Here is a 17,031-nt window from a genome sequence, read left to right on the forward strand (position 1 = left end):
TCAAAGAAATTGCCAGGGATCTCTAAAGGTTCACTTTTTTTTTTTTTTTTTTTTTTTTTTTTTTGAGACAGAGTCTCGCTCTGTCCCCCAGGCTGGACTGCAGTGGCATGATCTCCGCTCAGCAACCTCCGCCTCCTGGGTTCAAGCAAGTCTCCTGCCTCAGCCTCCCAAGTAGCTTGGACTACAAGCGCACGCCGCCATGCCTGGATAATTTTTGTATTTTAGTGGAGATGGAATTTCACCGTGTTGCCCAGGCTGGTCACGAACTCCTGAGCTCAGGCAATCTGCCCGCCTCAGCCTCCCAAAGTGCTGAGATTACAGGCGTGAGCCACTGCGCCTCGCCAGGGTCACCTTTATCTTTGTGGATTAATCATGTCAGATAACCCTATTGTGAGAAGCTAAAGCCATACCCACTGGATGATTTTATTTCAATAGATTTCATTTTCTTCTTCTGACCACCACTTTCTCTCTGGTTGCATTAGAGAAAAGCATAAAGAAGTCCCATTGTGAAGAGAAACCAGGAAAAAGCTTTGCTACAAGGCAAGAGCTAATTCACTATTCTGTAGGGACTGATATTCATCTATTTTTCAATAAAAGCTAATGGTTCAATAGGCCCAATGCACCCAGCTAATCTAGAAAGAAGTTGATGCTTGGGAACAGGGATTCAATCAAGATTCATGCAGAAGTGCTATTACTACATATAAAATATACTTACACCTACTTGATATATGACTAATTTAAGAACATAACCAACTGACTTTAGCCTTGGCAACATTGCATAGACATTTGAAAATGTGATGCTACTGAATATATCAGTTTGGGTAATATAGCAAATGTTTAAATCTAATTAGGAAATAAATAAATAAATTTCTGACCTGGAAATCAGCCGTGCATTCCCAAGGTCCTTTAAAAGATTGAAAATATTTAAGTGATGCCATTTAAAAATAACTCAGTGACTGCTGTTTACTATTCAGTATTCAGATATTCTAATAAAATGAAATAAGCTTCCCTATGAAAGGTATTTTTGCTGAACATTCCCAAGGGTAAGAGCAATTTCCTTTTTAGATGAGTAATGTGTTAGTTAAAGGCACAACTATGCTACGCATATCAAGATCTGTAAGCAGATAGGAATTCATGAGCAGAGAAAGAAAGCAAGTGAAAAATCAGGAGCATAAAATTCTGAGACAATTAAAGTTCTTAAATAGGTAAGAAACAGAGTAGTTTCTGCATGATTAACTGCATGACTTGGGGATAGCACTGGGTAATCAGTGCAAAAATAAAAAAGTCTCCTAAAATGCCTTCTCTTTACTTAATTATATACTCTTTCTTTAGATGGTTAATTTTAGTACAGAGAAATGACAATGTTAAATTGCTCACAATTGCATAAAGATATAGACATTTAAAAGTGTGATTTTGATTTATCAAATACTCCTAATATAAAAGTCACATGCTACTGTTTCCATCATTTCAGCCACAATAATATCAACTTTCAATTTTATTTGGGATTTTGTTCTGCATCTAAAGGCAAAAAGTTAATTTTTAAAAGGGGTCCAATGTCCTCATGATGTGTTAAATGCAACTATATTCATGTATATTTATGTGGGGTTTTATGTAAAGCACATGCATTTAATTGATATTTATTCAGTTGACATCTTACTAACAAGTGTTTGAGTATTCTCTGGCATTTGAGTATAATTATATATATTTAATTTTTAATGGTCTACTTATGCTGAAACTATGTTAATATTGGTCTAAGCAAGTAGAAAGTGTACCATGGTAAGTTATTTCTTCTTGATATAATAGGTATTATGTTAAACCCTAAGAGTTGTATTACATATTGAACACTCATTGTGAAAGCTCTCTGCTAGGACTTAAATTTGATCATCAGAAAAATGATGTGTGACTCTATAATCTACATCTTTTCTTATTCTAATACTGTATAACTATGTGTTTGTGGCTTTGACTTATAAAGGATAGAAGTAGACCTAGTATCTTAACCCAAGGAAGTGCTGTGCAAAAGTTTTCAGATTACCAGATGCATCTCTAGATAGCTGTGACCTTTGAGAGATTCAGAAGCATCAGCAACAATTGACAGGTTTTTTTTATTATTTAAGGTTAAAATGCATTGCTCATTCCCTGTAAAATTTAAAGAATGAACTTTGCATTCTGTAAAAGTTTTGTTCATCTGTAAACCAGAGTGGTTTGCAAAATGGTAGCTATTTGGCTTGGAAGCATATCTTTTTATTTGTGAATCCTAGAATGAAACTAAACAACCTCACAACAATGGACTAATAATATTTAATGTTTATTGACCACTAAATATATGCCAAGAATTCTTCCAAATGCTCTAATATATGAACCTATGTAATCCTCACAACAATTATTTGAGACAGGTATTATAATTATTGTTACACCCATTTTACAGATGATACACATGTGAACAATTAACTTGCACAAGGCATAGTAAGTAGCAGAGTGAGAATTCAATGCAGACATTCTGCCTCCAAATTCCACATTTGTAATTAATATACTATAGTGTTTCTATGTAATAAATGTTAAATTGAACCATGTCATCTATAGTTCCACATCACTGGTTTTTGTTTTTGTTTGTTTCTTTTTTTTAATCACCAAATTAGATAACATGGAGCATTCTAGTGGTCTGTAACAGCTGAGTCCTGCTTGCAAAGGAGGTCATAGGGAACCAAGTTTTCAAGGTCTTTTCCTTCCAGACCTTTACTTATTAATGTATTCATTTAAATATTAGCCAGTGTCTTAATCTGCTTGGGCTACTATTTAAAAAAGGAGCCATAGACTAGGTGGCTTAAACAGCAGATACTTACTTTCTCACAGTTCTGAAGGCTGGGAGTCTGAAATCAAGGAACCAACATGGTCAAGTTTTGGCCCCTCTTCCTGGCTCACAGGTATTGCCTTATCACTGTGTCCTTACGTGGCTGAGAGAGAAAGCTGTGTTGTTTCTTCCTCTTCTTATGAGGGTGCTAATCCCATCATGCAGATTCTATTCTTATGAGCTCATTGAAACCTAATGACATCTCCAAAGGTCCACTTTCTAATACCACTACATTGGGGGTTAGAGATTCAAGTCATAAATTTAAGCGGTCCCCAGTATGGAGCCTGTAACAGCCAGCCACTGTTCTAGGCACTGGGGATGCAGTAGTGAACAAAGGAGACAAAAATGCCTTGCCCACGTGGAACTTAGAGTCTCATAGGGAAGATAGTAAGATAAACATGTAAAATAAAGAGACTATTTGATGTTAGTAAGTGCTATGGGAGAAAAAAGAGGAAAGGAATGCTAGGAGATATAATGTGCAATTTGGATAGGATGGTTGAGAAAGCCTTTCTGAGAATCTTGGTTGACTCAGTCTGAATAGGCTATTCTGGGAGAAGGCGATTGCAAAGGACTTGAGGGAAGTTTAGGGGGTCTGTTCAAGACAACGAAGCAGGGTGGCTCAACTGGTGTGAATTAAACAGAAAGTGTAAGGGATTTGGTTAGAGAAGTAAAAGAAAGGCCCAGACCATGAAGGTCATTGCAATTCATAATATGAACTTCAGACTTTATTCTGAGTAAAACAGAAGCTATTAAAGGATTTTGAGCAGAGGAGTGGCATGATTTGAACGTTCATTTGAACGGAATAATTCTGGCTGCTCTGCTGAAAATAAACTGAAGATAGCAACAAGAGCTGAAGCAGAGAGACCAGTTAGGAGGTTAACATGTCAAATCATTAAGAGATTAGGCAAATGGGTGCTAATCAAGCCTCGTATGAATTAACCAAATGTTTTATTTGCTGCAGAGAGAAAATGTGAATATGATTTTAATGCTAATTTGGGATGACTTCCAAGAAAGTTGGCATAGTGCACAATGCATTAATCTCCCTCAAACTCTTTGACTGAACAAAAACAACCTTGAATTCGATTTAAACTACATATACAATGAAACTAAACTGTCACAGTAAAGTCCATACTTAACATTCTGAAAGTAGTCTGCTAGAAAATATAAAATGAAGACATAAATGAAGTATTCTGTGATTGCAATAAATATTATTTGTAATACTAAACATGAAAAAGAATTTAAAAGGTGGATGATAACATTCTGAAGAGCACTACTAAATTCTCTAACCTGCAGATCAATAGTGAGAAATGTTCATGGACACATTTGCATTCTGTAGAACAGGATGGATAGTGAGCAAGAAACCTCTTGACCATACAAAATAACTTTTATTCCTAATGTAAGAGAAAAGGGAGCAGATTGTAGCAACAGCCGGATCAGAGGAGAGACAAGGAACAAAAGGTGGGAACATTAGGGGTCAACAAAGATATCCCGTGTGTAAATTCAATAGCAACATTCTGTGGGCCACAGATATTCACATTGGATGTAACTTTTCACAAGGTTGGTATTCATTTTTGGAAGCCTAGATACGGAGCTCCCATACTCGCGTCACACCTATTTAACCAGAAATGCCAGTAGGAGATGGGGTTCAATGAACCTGTATGAAAAATCAGCAAAATGTTGGCTGCATACTGCCCTTTCCCTTAGTACCCACTCCTCCAAGCAGCTGAATAAGCTTTAGCAATTGAACAAAGGTTAAAGTCATCAACAACACTGAGCATTCCAATTTAAGATATTGAGTGATACAATGGAAAGAAGAAGGAAAGTCAAAGAGAATTTCTGCACAGTGTTTGGAAGCAGTTATTGGCCTTAGTGAAAGTGTCTATACTGGTCAAGATTAATTGCAGTATTTAATTGATACAAACGTTTTGCAAGATAATGAAAGAAGATAAAGTTGTACACAAAGCATAGATAAGTCAGCTTTTTGAATTTTAGAAAAGGATTGCTTATTCTGTCCAGCAAATTAAAGATATCAAAGATAAGATAAAAATATCAAATAAATTATCAATTGGAAAAGGAGCTACTACAACTAATAAAATTGATAATTTCAAAAACATATTGAAAAGAGCAAAAACATACTATTAGTGTTTTTTCAGTGGTATACCAGACAAATTTGAAGAGCACAAATACAACACTGAGAAAAAGGGAAAGAAATTAATGTTCTCAATGCAAAAACTTGATTGGAAAAATTTGACTGGACAAAGTTAAACAAGTAAGGAAGATTTTATTCAAGGCTATTGCAATAACAAAGAAAAAACAGAATGCAATGTGACCTTGACTCTGCTAAAGAAGGAGCAAGAGAATTTTTAAGCTCTGGAGAATGGAGATCATAGTCAATATGTATGTGCTAATTGGCCTCACCCAAAGGAAAAGTAAGCTTTTTTATATCTTCATGACAGGCAATAATTACACAACTTGGGGAAAGACTAGCTAGTCTCCTACCCTCCTACGAAGATTGGGAGATAGTGGTGCTATCTCTTTTAATGATTATGTTTCAAAGGGATGGCTCCCAGATCTGTGAAAAAACAGTCCTGTGTTGTAACACAGGCAACAGGATTTTTAAAAAATTTAAATTTCACATGTACCCTAAAACTTAAAGTATAATAATAATAAAATTTAAAAAATTAAATTTCAAAGAATCAGAGAAGGAATTTATAATGAAAAAAATATTTAAGTAAATGTTCTAAGAAAAGGGAAAGAGGGACCTCTGTGACTAGTGACCGGGTTGAGGAGAAGATCAGGAAGAAACCTGTCTAAAGTATAGACAAGTTGAGGGTTATGTTGAGGCCATGTTGGTCCATATAGATGATATAGTTAGTATGGAGGCCAGACAATGAAGTTTCTATGCACAGATAGGCATAGAAAATACTTTCACAGACATAAAGAAAGAATAATTCCTGAAATCAAATAATACCTGAACCGTATATCAAAATATGACTGTTCTAGGACAATTTAACACCGAGTTTTATCTTGATGAAACAACTAAACTCTGAGCAAAAACAGTTGCCAGTTCCCACAAGTTGCCAGGGTAGCAGGAGCATGGTGAACATAAAACAATTCCAAAGGAGACAAAATATTTAGCCAGGTCACCTTCAGATCTCAGACATCAAAAGGTATGGTTCAATGTCATGAGTATTCCCAGAGACTAGTAGACTGCAGAGAGCAATAAATATCAAGCCAAAGAATTTTGGTTTTATTTTATGTGAAAAGTCAGTTTTTCCCAACTGGATGTTCCAAAATCAATGCATGCTACAGTCTCTCACCACTCCATCTTTTAAGATTCAGTTCATCTATTAGCACATTAGAGTCAAGAAGTTCCACACAAGCATATGTAACTTTTGGTAACAAATATTTCCTAAATTATTTGACTGCCAAAACATATTTTAAGGAGCAACTTTTAATGCTGCCTAAATTATAGTAATGTTCCCTCAAAATACTGTCTTAGATCATTTAATCAAAACATCAACATAAACAGATGGATGTTTGGGGAGATTAACACAGGGTTTTGAATAGAATGGATTGAAAGTCAGGAGAGCTCACAAACTGGAAAGCCATTGAGAGGACTATTGCAATAAGCCAGACAGAGGGAGATGATAGCCTAGAGAGTTATAAAGAAAGAATTGCTAAAATGCCTTCCTGAGTTTCTTTTGCTGAAATGCCCTATTCTCTCCTCTCCAGCATGGATTTTAAATAATTGTTAAAAAAAAAAAATCTTAAACAAGGATAATATGATACTAGCATTTACTACTTAACAAATTGTAATCACAAGTTTTCCCCTTATTTCTGTAATCTTCTCACTTTTATTTGAATGGACACACAGCCTTTTAAAAATAGATTAACTAGTTAAAATGAATCTAATAACCAATCAACATTAAAAATCAGTGTTGGTAGGCTCTGCCCACTATGCTTCTCTAAAAATTGCTAATTATCTTAATATACAAGGTCAAATCCCACTGCTTCACCTAGAATTCCCAGATCATGCTGTCACATATTAACTCTGTCATCTCTGAATTATCTTGGCATTTACTTCCTCTATTACTGTAATATATCTTGCCTTAATTTGTCTTTTTTAATGTATTTATTCTTCTTACTCATCTATATTGCAAGCTACTCTATGGAAGGAATCTTCTCGTGCTTTCCTTTCAGTACCATCTATGGACCTATTGCACAAAGCACAAAATAAGTAATAATTGATTATTTTACGTATTCTACTTCCCTTGATTTTCTACTATATAATAGAGAGGCTATGAATTTTACTTAAGTACTTTCTGTATATTGAAGAGAAATGGAATGGAATAGGGCATTTTCTCATGGATGAAAAGTTTTTGTCATCCAAAAATATAAACTTAAAGGGTAGTTATATTCGCAGTTAAGTTAGTTGGAAATTATTATAATTTTTGAACTTTCCATTAAATTTATTACAGATGGTTCCTGATATAGTTTGGATGTGTGTCCCTGCCCAAATCTCATATTGAAATGTAATTCCCAGTGTTGGAGGTGGGGCCTGGTGGGAGGTGATTGAATCATGGGGACAGATTTCTCATGAATGACTTTGCACCATCCCCGTTGGTACTGTCCTTCTGATAATGAGTAAGTTATTGTAAGATCAGTTCATTTAAAAGTGTGTAGCATCTCCCCCAAGTTCTCTTGTTCCTGCTCCCACCATGTGAGACGCCTACTCCCCCTACACCTTCTGCCATAATTGTAAGCTTCCAGAGGCCTCCCCAAAAGCTGAGCAGAAGTGAGCATCATGCTTTCTGTATAGCCTGTCAAACCGTGAGCCAATTAATTCCCTTTTATATAAATTACCCAGTCTCAGGTATTTCTTTAGAGCAATGCAAGAATGGTCTAATACAGTCCCAGACTTACAATGTTTTGACTTTGCATTTATCAGGGTAGTAGATGCAGTTTTGACATTTTGACTGTGGGTTTATTAGGAAGCAACATCACTGTTAGTAAAAAAAAAAAAAAAAAAAAATCTGCATATTTCATTGTAAAACAAGATAACTGATAATATATCATCAAAAACATTTGGTCTTAGAGCTTGTATGGAAACAAAAGTTCATATTCATTTTCTTCTAGGTACCCAGAAGTGAATACAAACCAAGCATTAAAGTTGCCTACCTACCTTTTTTAAAAAATCAGTTTTTATAGTGATACAATATAATTTCTGGAGCCAATGAAATCAATAAAATTCAGTTTTAATCATGGCCTTTGTTTTACTTGCTAAGTGACCTAAAGGCTGCCATAGCAAAATACCACAGTTTGGGTGGCTGAAACAAGAGAAATTTATTTTCTCACTGTTTTGGAGGTTGAAAGTCTATGATCAACTTGTTGGCAAGTTTGGTTTCTCCTGAGACCTCTCTCCTTGTCTTGCAAATACCTGCCTTCTTGCTGTTCTCACACAATCTTTCTTCTCTGTTCATGTGAATTCATGGTATCTCTTCATGTTGGATTAAGGCCCGCTTTTATGGCCTCATTTAACCTAATTTCTCCTTAAAGGCCCTATCTTCGAATGCAATTATATTGAGAGTTAGGACTTCAACATATGAATTTAGGGGAACATCATTCAGTCCCACCCTCTGCATGTCCCCCACAATTCGTGTCCTCTCTCATGCAAAATACATTCACCCCTCGCAATAGTCTGACACATCTTAACTAATTCCAGGATCAACTCTAAATCCAGAGTATCATCTACATATATAAATTAGGTAGCCATGAAACTTGAAGTATGATTTATCCTGAAGTTAAATTTCTCTCTAGCTGTGAACCTGTGAAACTGGATAAGTTAAATGCTTCCCACATACAATGGTGGAACTAGGATAGGGTAGACATTCCCACTCAAAGGGAGAGATTGATAAGAAATCAGGGGTCACAGGTCCCCAGTAAGTTCAAAATCTATCAAGGTAAACTCCATTAGATCATAAGGCTCAGAATAATCCTCTTCGTCTCAACGCTTGTGGCAACATCATCCCCACAGCCCTAGAAGGTAGACCCACAACCACCATTCTGGGCAGCAAGGTTTGTTTCTGAGGCACTGGCTGGCAGTGGCATGGCCTGCTGAAACCAAGAATGAAACAGGCTTGACTTTTGAAACCAAGAAGAAAACAACCTTGCACCCTCTGCCTCCCCAGGCCTGAGCACTCAGGTCCAATGATGAAGACGTCAGAATTAAAGATCTCTGAATCACCTTCAGAGTCGTTCTTTTCTTTTCTTGAAGGATGGTGCACATTTTTACACAAATAGCTCTATTGCCCCATCCTGCAGAATCTAGAAGTCTGCTAGCCTTCTTTTATTTTGTTCTGTTTCTGTTACTTTTTGTCCCAGCTGGCAGTGTTTCTACTGGTAGAAACCTCTGTTCCTAGTTTCTGCTGATGAAAGATTAAATCCATGAGTCACACCCATCATCTCTTTATTAAATGATTTTTTCAGTCACCCCCTTGGACTTCTCTCCAGAATACACTTTCTCCTTTTTCAAAATATACATAGGTTGGGAATTTTTAAAATCTTTACTTCTGACTTCCTTTTACTTAACAATCCCTTCAATTTATCTCCCTCCTCTTACATTTTACTATAAGCAGTAAGGAGAACTAGACAATATCTTCAACACTTCTTAGAAATCTCCTTAGCTAAATATCCAAGTTTATCATTTTTAACTTTTGATTTTCTTAAAACATTAGAAAACAATTGAGCTAAGTTCTTTGCCACTTTATAACAAGGAAAGCCTTTCCTCCAGTTTCCAATGACTTATTCCTCATTTCTCAGACCTCACCAGAATCACCTTTAAGGTCTATGTTCCTACCAACCAGCTCTTCAAGATAATGTAAGCATTTTTCAACATACACCTCAAAACTTTTTCAACCCATTACCAGTTTCAAAGCCACTTTTACCTGTGTAGGTATTTGTTACAGCAGTATCCCACTTCACAGTATCAAAATCTGTATTAGTCAGCATTCTCTAGAGAAAGAGAACTAATAGAATATATAGATGATTAATTTATTATAAGGAATTGGAGGCCAAAATCTGTAGTTTAGGCCAATAGACTCAATACCAGGAGAGTAGATTCTATAGTTCCAATGAGAAGACTGGCTGTAGCCTGGAGACCCAGGAGAGCCAACAGTGCAGATGGAATCCAAAGGCAGTCTGCTGAATTCCCTCTTGCATAGGGGGGCAGGTCTTTTTGTTCTAGTCAGACCTTCAATCGGTTGGATGAGGCTCATCCATATTATAAAAGGCAATCTGCTTTACCCAAAGTCCACTGATTTAAATGCTAATCTCATTCAAACACAGCCTCCAAGTTGGCATATAAATGTAACCATCAAAGAGTTAGATTATGTTCATTTATCTTGATTGTGCTAATGGTTTCATGGGTGTACACAAATATGAGAACTTACCAAATGATATATTTTAAATATTTATAGTTATTATATGTCAAATGTACCTCAATACAGATGTTAAAATATTATGAGAAACAAATAAACTAGTCTTTATGTTAAAGAGCTGTTAAAATATTATGAGAAACAAACTAGTTTTTATGTGCATATAAAATAATTATATAATTTACTGATAAAGATCACTCTATAATTTTTAAGGAAAATCTATAAAGCACAACATTGGTAAGAAAAATTAATCAGAAACAGATGTTTAAGAAAACAATATCTCTAATGAACAGGGTCATCTAATGAGTAGGGATCTGCCACAAAAAAATATCAGCAAGTTTGCATTTATCTTTGTATTCACTTATTGCCATGTGATGTGTATTAAAAGACATATCTGAAATCTAACCCCCCCAATTAAGAAATACGTAAAAATTTTGGCTCATAGATATTTGCCTAATTTTTATTAAATTTGCTTGTTCCTTTACTTTATTAATCCAAAGTTTTAAAAAATATGTTTTACATCTATAGTAATAGAATCATTTCTATTTAGTTTGAACAAACTGGTGATTTTACAAAATAACTTTCTAACAAGTGATAGCAAGATCAATATATAGAGAAGCTGGCACCAAGTGCCACAAGTCAAAATGTAATGCAAAGTAGATTCAATAAGGGTCCTTGAGAGGTAAGTTGTTAAATTCTGTGATATTTTTAAAATTCACAACTAGCTGTTTCTCCCAAGTTGTATGAAGCTCTGCCTGCTATTTGTTTATCACTCTGAGCAATATACCTGTCGACTGTTAGTAAGCTTCTGATTTGGTATGAAGTGGCTGCTTACAGATGTGACAGGTCTGAATTACATAGCACAGTAATTAATAAATATGTACTGATTTAGTCATAAGGATTCGATTAGTAAATACAATGAATTTAAGGGAAAAATTATCATCACTTGGGGAGCTCTCTGTATCTGACTCCAAACAATAAAAAGGGTTTTATATACATCCACTAATTTTTTTTTTTGAATTGCCTATTTTTGGTTTTGAGATATTACTTGTGTACTTGTTAGTATTTAAGTCACCCACCTACTTATCAGGGGAATTTGGGAATTATATTACTCTTTATAAACAGAAGGTTTCATTCATAGAGAAGAGTAAATAATTATGTGAATAAGATATAAAGTATTTTGTCAATAAATGCAGCACATGACACTTTCCTTCTTTTGTAGACACTACCTATTTTACTTTTTAAGTGTCATCCATATTTATCAGACCACATGCTTCTTGACATTTAGGATTTTTAAAAATCAAATTGTAACTGAAGCTTTGACAACAGGAGCTGATTACCAAGGGACTGAAGAGTAACAATTTTTTTTTCAAGCAGTAGGCTACAGTAAAAGTGTGAATTATCAGTCATTTGTGATACTCCTCAGCTGATTATTTACGCTTATTATCATAATGTAATTAAGCCTTTCTTAAAGCACTTAATAGTTCTTGGAAAGTTCCATGGAAAGTTTTAGGAATTAAGTTGAATTTATTAGCTGAGTTATTCTTTTTGTGTTCCCAAGTCATTTGTGTACATCATATTAGAAAATTGTTCTGAAAATCTTCCACAAAACAAAAAGTCTTACTTGAAAAGGAGTATTTAATGAAGATAATTATTTCTTCAAAAAAAGTGAATTAAAACAAGGGTTAAGATGTGTTTGATTATTCATATTTATCTCTTAAAAGCCACATTCCAAAGTACATTAATGACTTGTCAACACTTTGTAAACTTTAATATTTCCACTAGATATGCCTGTAAATTATTTATCATCAATTAATATTATAATTATTTTCCTGCTCTCAAACCAGTTCATAATAATATCATCCAACGTGTTTAGAAATCTCGGGGACCACAGGTGAGGGGGAATATTTACTGGGAATCTTTTAGTAAAAATAGTGGATTTATCAAGAATTGTGAGGGGCTTGCGATTTTACCCTATTTAAAGGTTAACAAATCAGTAGACCACAGTTTACATTTGAAAAGTATAAATGAGCAAGGAAAACATCAATTCAGTTTTTGAGTGCAGTATACCAAGATAAGAAAACCGTACAAAAGCATCCCAAGAAAATAAATGTACAGACCGTTATCCCTCATGAATATAGACACAGAAATCCTCAAAGAACAGTGGTTCTCAAAATGTATTTCTAAATCAGGAGCAGCATCTTCTGAGAACTGATAGAAATGGAAATACTTGAGCCCTATCCCAGAGCTGTGGAATCAAAACTTTCAGAGTAGGGAGAGCAGCTATTGGTATAAGATACAAGACTCCTGGATCAGAGACTAATAATAGTTTATTTCTCACAGCAGTGGCTTTAGACAGAGTATCATTACTTTTGCTTTGATTATCTGAGGCTTGATTCTTGCAGGGTAATATGGAGAGAACCAATGGACATCTGCCTAGATAGTGGGTTGCATTATAGGAGAAGAACCCTGAAGTGAGAGAACCTGAATATTTTGTAATGGGCAGTAATTGTGCTTGGCCTGTGCTCTGGAAGGAAATATCATCTTTATCTTCGAAGTTTGTTTGCTTCTCTGGAAAATATAGTGTGGCAACATGGTAGTCAATGCCTCTGATCTCAAGACATTCTATTTCTGAATAGAAACAGGAGAGAGCCATAAAGAATTGTCTCTCAGTAGTATTTTTTTTCTGGATGTAACTTTATTCACTCTACACTGTAACTTCTCTAATGAGTAGTTATCATGTGACTGACACAACAATTTGTAAAAGCCTCTGTATATTGAGATCTATCAAATTATGTATTGATATAGTATCAATTCACTTACCATAATTTAGGAATGATATGTAAAAGTCCTCACATTCCTACATCAAGGGAAACTTTATTGTTCTGAATACTACACAAATCAGCCATCTTTCTTTGATTTAATAATTCTGGCTTCTGTTACCAATTCTGTTGTTTAAGAAATCCAGTTCATTTCTTTTATATTAAGGATATTAGTAATGCAGTTTTTTTATGTGTAGTAAATATAGAGAATCTAAGATTAAAAGTGATCAGCAGTAGTTAATACATAGAAATGGAACAATCCAAAATCCACAACCATCTATTCCTCTATTAATGGACTACAATTCATAAAGGCTCTGCTAAAAATACTTTAAGCTGATTAAGGTATCTTAAATATGAATCTTTAGAAGGATGTTTTATTAATTTTAAGATAATGCTGAGCAGCAGCTATGTACTAGAAAAAAATGTAGCTGAAAATAAATTGTATTAAAATCAAACATAGTTTAATATAAACACAAATAAGGTATAAATAAAAGCTAAAATGGACAATGAGATAAAAATAACGGAGCCTGAAAATGGCCAATATTTGATATTTTTGAGGTAGCCACAGAAAGTAGCATTTAACATTGTGCTGGAGATGGAGTAGTTAGGACTTTGTTTTAGAAAGCTTCAGAGTCTCCTGCTTCCAATGTTATGAATAGATGTGGTTTTTCTCATAAGATTTAGCCCTGAAATTCAGTATTCTCCTGCCTTAGTCCTGCCCATAAAATATGAGATCCACCATAAATCAGTGAGAACCACCAGGAATACCAGCACTGGACCGTAAAACCATCACCAGAGAGTGGTGTTCAAGCCAAACAGACTGATACTGGGATGCTTAGTCAAAACCTGTGCCCAGTAAGTGCAGTCCTTATTGGGTGGACTTAAAATGACTCAGTTGGATACTCTCTTGTGGAGATTTTAAAAATGAGATGCACACAAGTTTTAAATAGATGATTCTTGATTCTAAGAAAAATGAAGCATGATGTGGTTATTTGAGTTGTCATTTAGCTTGAATCATAGTAAAACATTTTTTTTCTGTTCTTCTTAAGTCTGGTACCCATTTAAGCCATGGAGCTGTAAGTAGGATCCAGGAGCTATACAACTGAAGATGGCTTTCCATGATCACTCCCTTCTCCCTGCATTGATAGAATACATCTTCATTATCTAAAATAAACTGAGTATCTATCTTCACTTCAAAGGGGAAGAATTTCCCTGACATGCAAACATAGGATTAATTATGACTGAATTATATAGTTTATAATATGGTTAACATAATGATAATTATGTACAAAATTGCCTATGCTACATAAGGCAATTTTCTATGGATCTCTCATGGAGAATTCATTTGTAGAAATTAGGGAAATTATGACTTATGTGTGACTAAGGTGAATAATGTCTGTGTTGGCCAAGTGTAGTCCAGACTTATTACCCAGCTTATCTTCTATATCTATATCAATTTCTCTAGAAATACATTTAATATTAATTAGAGAATTCTATCTCTGAATCTGAAGTGGCTCAAAATTTAATTTTAATCAAAGAACTCTTATAGATGGAATTTTTATAGCTCTGGAAACTCTGTTTTAAATTTTATTCTTAATTGCCTAGAAGATAAAATAGGCTTTTTCTCCTTCAATATAGTTTTCAAAATGTATTGGGTCAGCTACAAATTTGACCCTCAAGAAAGGCTTGTCGGATACTCCACAGGACACTATATCTTTCTGTGCTTTCTCTACAATGCTTTGCCTAGATTTACAAAATCACTACAGCAGCTACGTATCCTGTAAAACTGTAATCTAATTATGCTGCAATCTATTGAAGAGGGTTAGGGGGAGCAGAATTTATCCTTCTGTGAATATTTTTGAGAATAGGGTTCAACTTGAAAATACTTCCCATGTGCACAGAAGTCTGATTTCCTGTGCGTCACTAGTTTTTGCAAATCTAGTTTCAACAATGTCTCCTCACTTTCATAGCACTGGTTTTATTAATTATTTCAAGATCTCTGGTGTGTAGACTACATATATATCTATTTAAAAGTAGTACAATAGTGTAAAATTTTAGCTGTAAAACTGCTTTGTAAATATCTGGGGAAAAGAGAAAACATAAGAATACATCTACCAATGATAGAAATTACTTTGCTATGTAAGATGAAATTAAAGGTGTGGGCTGGGCATGGTGGCTCCCGCCTGTAATCCCAGCACTTTGGGAGGTCGAGGTGGGCAGATCACGAGGTCAGGAAATCGAGACCATCCTGGCTAACACTGTGAAACCCCATCTCTACTAACAATATAAAAAATTAGCCTGGCTTGGTGGCGGGCGCCTGTAGTCCCGGCTACTCGGGAGGCTGAGGCAGGAGAATGGCGTGAACCCAGAAGGTGGAGCTTGCAGTGAGCCGAGATGGCGCCACTGCGCTCCAGCCTGCGCGACAGAGCAAGACTCTGTCGCAAAAAAAAAAAAAAAAAAAGAAAGAAAGAAATTAAAGGTGTGATTTTTAATTTTTAAATATATTTAGGGAGTACAAGCACAGATTTCTTACATGCTTACATGCATATATTGCATAGTGGTAAAGTCTGAGCTTTAGTGTGTCCATAACCTGAATAGTGAACACTGTAGCCAATAGATAATTTTTCAACCCTCACCCCCTCCCATCTTTGTAAAAGGAAGTAGTAGCTATTAGGTTGATGCAAAAGTAATTGTGATTTTGCCATTACTTTCAATGGCAAAAATGACAATACCTTTTGCACCAACCTAATAGATTATCTTTAAGGTTTCTACTAGTACTAGCACTTTAAATTCATAAGATTATTTTTAATAGCATCCACTAGCCAGTATATGGGGGGAAAAAAACCCTTCTACTAACCACTCCAAAGCTCTATTTTATTTTAGTATTAAAGGCAAACAAAGGATATAATAAGATAATTGGTCATAGGAAGCATCTCTTTGCCTCTATATAGCATGGTCCTAGCCCATAGATACCTGATGGGCCTCTCTGGACAAAACATTTATACACAAAATTTTCCCAGATTTTTACTAAATCTCTCTTACTGTGATTGATAGAATTGAAATTAATCTATCCAGTCTTCTAACGATTTGATGGGAGAAAGAGATCATGAGAGAGGAGAGGAAAATGACGATTCCAAAACAAATGGTGGATCCTACTGTTATCTTGGAGACAGGGTCTCCATGTTTTATTTTGTTTGTTGATATGTAACCATTTTTTCTGGCAGAAGAGCACACATACTAATAAATGAACTGAATGTGTATGATATAACAAATGCCCAAAAGAGGAAAACTTAATTTTATGAGTGGGTGTTAGATGTAGGGTGAGGAGTTTGGGTTGTTGGAGGTACTGAAACATGTGTCTCTGCCTGTAGATAAGATGCATCGATAGCCCCTTCTCTTTTCCCGTGTATCTATGGAGAAATGTTTGTTGACCGAAATGCAGAGAAAAAAAAAAAAAAAAAAACAGAACAGTACAGCATGGGTAACCATGTTCCCTGGGAATGTGAGGCATTCATCAGAGCCATCATTTAAAACCTCTGCATGGAGAAAGTGATTAAATGAGGCTTGAGAAACTAGGCTCCAAGAGAAGGAGAGGAATTAAGTTTTTATCTAATAAAACAGCAGCCAGCCACAAGCCTGAAAGGTTACCCTTTCTTTATCTTCAAACTTTGTAATAAAGCCACAGACATTTGAAATGCTTGATATGATTGAAGCTCTTGTCATGGCCAATGGTAGAAATAGTTTGGTGACGAAGAGCACACGAGTCTCCATGAAGGTAGGAACCGAGACCAAAGGGGTTTTGAGGAATTAAATTTGGATGCTTTCAGGAGTGGCAAGGGAGGCTAGTGTTACAAAGATGGTAAAACTCATGATTTGAGGCATGCTTATAAATCTCAAACCTTATGAGGCCTCAGATGACCTAAAT

General features: G+C 35.3%; 1 long non-coding RNA gene across 2 annotated transcripts in view; it reads left to right on the forward strand.

Annotated features, from left to right (window-relative positions):
• The first annotated feature begins 2,823 nt into the window (after nucleotides 1-2,823).
• The window catches only part of LOC100173798 (uncharacterized), a 135,567-nt gene continuing 121,359 nt past the window's right edge, over nucleotides 2,824-17,031 (forward strand). For both annotated transcript variants that reach the window (NR_145678.1, NR_145679.1), the window contains 1 exon segment: nucleotides 2,824-2,921. This is a non-coding gene — a long non-coding RNA (uncharacterized LOC100173798).

This window comes from Pongo abelii, chromosome 10 (assembly GCF_028885655.2).
Source record: "Pongo abelii isolate AG06213 chromosome 10, NHGRI_mPonAbe1-v2.0_pri, whole genome shotgun sequence".
NCBI classification, from domain to species: Eukaryota; Metazoa; Chordata; class Mammalia; order Primates; family Hominidae; genus Pongo; species Pongo abelii.